We start from the raw sequence: 6,292 nt of genomic DNA, 5'->3' as shown, positions 1-6,292 counted from the left end.
TACCCATGCTTGCAACGTCCTAACGCCCGGTAGATATCTGCCACGACCATAGGGACCACAGTGTAGTATTTTCCTTCAATGCCACCAAATAGAGCTTCTGTTACAGTAATGAGTCGGGTGTGAATATCTCTTGTTGTACCTTTAGGGAACACCATAGATCCCAAAAAACACACTGCGAAAGCGAAGCACCGTTTTTGTTTCCAAGAGTCATACGAGAAAAGCTCATCTTGATGATTGGTGAAACTTTGTTGATAGCCAAATCTATGATACAAGTAATCAAATGGTATCGTAGACCCTTGTAAACATTCTACGCCTTTACCCTTTCTGAATCCGAAACTGTCAACAAATTCCTTTGGTAAAGGTTCCTTTGGAATAATCATGCCGCAATTTTGCCATTTTTTCTTCTTATGTAATAAAGCTGCATTTTCCACATAGCCACCTATTTCCTCAAATAATGGAGTCATTTCATTGTTGCCAAATCTAAATACGACCCTCTTCTCATCCCAAAACACAGCTGCCGCCTCGATGATGTCTCTACACGGTTGGATATCGATTAAAGACGGTAAGTGCCCTAGCGCTCCATGTACCACCCGCTGTCCGTAATCTCCCAAATCAATCCACCATGCTTTTAGTTGAGGAGGAACGCTCAAGACCATGCTAAACCTTGGGTAAATATTGTGCTGTCTCATGGCTACCTGCGTTCACAAGCGGTTAGTTCTACCTAAATAGCACATGGTCCACATAACACACATGTTTATCCTTCAAATCAATGCACATAACGTGATAACCGTCGCTTGGGGTCATAGACCCAGTCGAACATTTGGACAAGGTTGACTAATGGACTTAATACACCTTGGGTATTAAGCCTCCTAGGTTTGCGTGATGCATGTCCTTAAAGAGGGTTTGGTTTAGCTCTATCTTAGGCTGATTAGGAGTTGGTTTCCTATGACACAAGGCTCCCCCAAGTGGACAACTTGGGAGTGGAAAGTCCGTGGCTGTCGACTGCACCGCCGATCGACTAAATCCACAAGATCGATCCAACTAAAGGGTAATTTAGTAGTGAATGGCCGCGAACCGCGAAACCGCTTTAAGTGTGTGAATTTGTGTGAATTTTCCAGGAGTGGAGGAAATATGAACGGAATGCCAATTTAAGGAAAACAATAACATAGAAAAGTTCACATAAGGAATAAAACAAAAAACACTTAAAAGCACATAAAGAGCAACAATAAAGGCAAAAAAAAAAAAAAAAGCAAAACAAACAAAACATCCAACAAATCAAGTATTAACCTAAGTCTGTTATGGTTAAGAACCTAAAATCCCCAGCGGAGTCGCCAGGCTGTTATACCCATTTTAAACGGGTCAAAGTAGAGTACAACATATTGGTGATTCCCAAATTATTTAACTTAAGGAGTCGCCACCTAATTGTTTAATGGTGAATTAGGACACCTAAATATTAACTAAGGCAAAGTTAAACTAAACCTCCGTTAATGGTCTGCCTAATTAGCGGGATTCTAGATAAGGGTTCTTGATTATCCTAAAGGGAAGGGGTTAGGCATCCTTCAGAATCCGTTAACTACGGTTACCGATCAAAACTTAGGTTAATATCGAAAAATATAATAAATAATATTTTATAAGTAATTTTAAGAAAGATGTCTCATAAAATGCATATACGTAATTAAAATAGAGAAACCTTGCAAATAAGCAGTATAATGTGTTTCTAAACTTGCATAAGGAAATAATTATCTTCAAAAGGCCGAAAATCATAAATCATACATCTTAATTCCATTTTTTATTTTAATAAAAATAATTCCACCACAATTTGCGTGAATTTGAAATGAGGAATTGCATATAAATAATAGTTTTTAAAAGAAGATTTAGCAAATTTGAGCCTTGGATAAAATTATGTTATGTGAATATGGCGATGCAAGCAAAAATATAGATTTATTTTACAAATATGATGCAAAAGGACGTGATCTTTCTTTCTCCTTTTTATTATTTTTTATTAACTATATTCGGCCAAAAATATACATAATTGGATAAATCTTGAAAAATTGTTTATAAAATATACTTGAGTTCATATTTGCGTATTGGTGACGTTTTAAAATTTCTAAGATAGTGAGAATAAACATGATTCCCTTAACTAAAAATATGTATTCACGCTATTGAAAATCAATGGTTCTAGTAAAAATAAATGTTATAGATACTATAATAAAAAATGAAACCTATGGAATTAACTGTTGGTTTCTCCTTTAAATTAACTACCCATTATACTAAAACTAACCCCACTAATTCCGCTAAGGTTCGTCTAAGATTAGAAAACGAAACAAAGTAAAGTGTTAGTCGTACAATAAAAATTAAATGCACAAAATAGAGTAGAGGAGCAAATATAATTAAATGGGCTCAGCCCACTTTTTTAGAGCTGCTGCGATCTGTCTGCTATTGGGCTTCGGCCCAGAATTCTTTTTTACACGGCTGATAGTGGTGACTCGAGAGGGAAATCATGTTGGGCTTTAGCCCAACACCGAATGCGGAAGAAGACGAGTCCCTCGGACTCGTACGCGATGGTCATGCATAAAAACGAAAGAAAAGGATTAGCACATAACCAATAAATAAGGCTAAACATATATAATGTAAATTTAAAAAAAAAAAAAAACAGATCAGTGACTTGTATATATGCTATGTATATTTGGGTATACTCCTTATATATATACATTCATAAGGAGGCTTAGAGGGTTAATATTGGAAAGTTTTTTCCCCCGTCTTCCCGATGTTGCACAAGTTCCAAGGGATTTCATGAATCCCAGGCATGACTAACACCGGGGAGGGTTCAAGCTTAATCCATAATGACTCACTAATCTCCCCATAAATGTATTAACTAGGGTGTACTGGTCATATACACATATATACATAATCAAACATGGTATATTTGGCAATATAAGAATCACAATAATTGCATAGGAAGTAACGTGACATGCCTTACAGATTTAATCCTATGATCTTCAATTCAATGGAACTTGTACAATTTATCATCACATCCATTAGCGTAAACAAACACTAAGTCTCAAAAACAAAATTCGCCAAGAGTGGACTGAGCAATCTTAGTTGGGCAGAGTGATGCACACAGGTTGGGAAGCATTTGTTTCAACAGCAAATAGGTCATATCACTTATTTCTTAGTTTTTCAAATGTAGTTTCCGACATATAAGAGTTAGAGGGATAGAGCATGAGAAGGGAGATTCATGTATAGCCATATAGCAGTTCAAGCAAACTAAAAAAAATGAACAAGTGCTGATAAGAGAAAACTGATCATCAACGGAGACAGGACACGACATGTTCTCCAAATATCAACATACAGGTGTGTACATATATGCATACAATACATCCATATCCAAACATTTTCTCATAATCGAATCAACAACATCCAACACATAGCAACTAAGCTTGAAAATAGGCAAGGATGAATAAAACACATTATCGACAATCGTATACAGACCGTGTGACTTATCTTGAATAGATCAATATAATAATCCAATTCTACATGTTTTAAGCAAAGGCAGTCACAAGAATGAGACAAAAGGGAGAGAGAAAATCAAACTAAGACCTACTTTGTTCAAGCTGCCTATTTAGTACTCCCTTTATGCCTTCAGAGGTCAAAGAAGATCTCATGGTATTATAGTTATATAAGAAGAAAACCTAGCAGCCTGGAATGGGTAGTACTAAGCTGAATGAGAAACTCAAAACATTTTTGTTTACCCTCCTAAGCCTAGGTATGTCATATTTTATATTACCTCAAACCAAGTGACAACCACTTTGAAATCCTTTTTTTTTTAAAACTGGTTTCAGAGCAAAGAATATTTAAGAGTAGACAGAATTCCTGTATGAGGAATTAGTACAGACTTTCTTTCATTTCAGTTTCATAAGCCTAGTAACCACTAACTCATACTTGAATCATTGATCAGACTAAACATACTAATGAACCATATAATCATTTTAACAAACTAGATATTAGATGAAGATAGATTCTTAAGCATGCTCATGGCAACGTTAAGCAAATAGTATCATCAGAAAACATTCCGAACACTAAAAGCTAAGCATGTTAAAATGAGACCCCTATATATTTTAGCTAAGCAGCAATTATGTAGTCATGATGAACTGCTACCAGTATCATGTTAACATAGATGAGCTAAACAACTTTGTATCTAGGAGACAAGTAATTAAGGTAACCTAGGCATGCAATTATACTAACATAGACATTTTTTAACAGTGAACCGAGATAAACAACATGCTTGCCTGATAATGACTAGACTAAATATTTATCTAAATTAATAACTAAGTGATGTATCAACTACTAAACCATAGGGAACTAAACTTAGCCTACGTAATTTACAGAAACCTACTGATAACACCTAATTATGCTAAAAAAAGCAAACCACACAACTATATGCTAAATAAATGAAATAATAACTAAGCTTAACAGGGGATGAAGCAAGCAAACACATAAGAAACACAAATATTGAAACTTAAATTAAAAGGATGAGTAATTACCTTTTTCGGATGCAGCGAAATGGGTGCGGGGTCTCCAATACACACTCGAACGCTACCAAATCGGAGCTTGCGGGTTGCTCGGATTCGAGGAAATACCAAGGGCAAAAGAAAACAGGAAATAATTTAGTATTTTTTGACTCGATATCAAGAATATTATGACTGCTGAAAAACTAATATTTTGGGTAATTTGGGCGGCTGAAAGACTCTCCTCCTAAATGAATTCATAAGCGACCATTTATAGGAAACATCTAGGGTTTCTAGGATTCAAAAAATTGGGCGGGATTTCTGGTCAAAAATACTTTCAAATTAAAACGTTAGGAGGCCTTTCTTTCCGTCGTCGATCAGAAACCAAGAGAAATAGACAAAAACTATTAAAATTTTGTACCCGAAAATGAAAAAGAATTGATAAGAAAAAGATTTCAATTTCACAAACGAACGAAATCCATTAAAACGTTTTAGATCCCAAATAAAAAAAGGAAGAAGACGAAGACTTACAACGGCTGAACACTGACGGGGAAAGGACGAGCATTAATTTCCTTTACCCGAAATGGCCATGCACGGCCTGGGTTTGCGAAAGTTTGCTGCGAATTTTCCATTCGCGTCGGGTAGAGAGAGAGAGAGGCGAAGGGAAAGAGAGAGAGAGAGAGAGAGAGAGAGAGAGAGAGAGGCGAAGGGAAAGAGAGAGAGAGAGAGAGAGAGAGAGAGAGAGAGAGGCGAAGGGAAAGAGAGAGAGAGAGAGAAGAGGAGGCGGATGAAAGAGACGAAGCGATGCCCTAGTCAATTTCATTTAGACGCACGGGCCGGGTCGGGTAGGTTGAAAGGGTTAGTGGACAGGATTATTCAACGGATAATGGGCTGATGAATTAAAATGTGGGCTGGTCGGGCTGTATTTTAAACGGATGGTGGGCTACCCACAATGGGCTGGTCCGAAAAAATGTTTATAAATTGATTGGGGCGGATGGGCTAAAATATATTTTCTTCTTGTGCTATTTTGGGCTTCTAAATTTGCATAAAAGACCTCCTTCAATTAATTATATATTAACGTGTGCCAAAATATTATTTAATATAAAAGTATGTATTTATTAGTGCTCAGATAAAAATAAAACTATATGACGTCGTAATAGCCGTGCGACAATATTTTTTAAAGTTCAACAGTACATAAACGCTATTATTTAATTGCGCAAAAATAAATGTGATGCGTGTGCATAGGATGGTAGAAAATGCTGAAATAATGCGAATTATAATAATAATAATAATAATAATAATAATAATAATAATAATAATAATAATAATAATAATAGTGGTAGTAGTAATGGTAATAAATAAAAATATAACAGCTAGTGACTACAATGGGATAATGAAACGCCGGTATTAATAAAAAGAAAATAATTGTAGTAAAATATAAATAATTATTTCTTAAGTTGCCAAAAATATTAGAAGCGTAAATAAATATTTTGGAGGAAGGCGGGACAAAATTGGGTGTCAACAATCAGTGGTGGACTAAAAAATAATAAAGTCATGGTGCTATGAAGAAGTTGCAGTCACAACTTGAATATGTTGCACCGCAAGTTGGACGCAAACTTCACGGGTTGATGAGTCCAAGGTTGAAGATGCAGCCAAGATGCGGTTGCATACTCTAGTTGCGACCGCATTCTTGGCACTGCATGTCGTCATTTAGGCCATTTTTGTACTTTTGTTCTCCCTCTATAAATACTAGTGCTTAGGTTTTCGTGCACATCATCAAATAT

The sequence above is a fragment of the Lycium barbarum genome, chromosome 8 (genome assembly GCF_019175385.1).
Source record: "Lycium barbarum isolate Lr01 chromosome 8, ASM1917538v2, whole genome shotgun sequence".
Classification (NCBI taxonomy): domain Eukaryota; kingdom Viridiplantae; phylum Streptophyta; class Magnoliopsida; order Solanales; family Solanaceae; genus Lycium; species Lycium barbarum.
Note: the sequence above shows the minus strand (reverse complement) of the source record.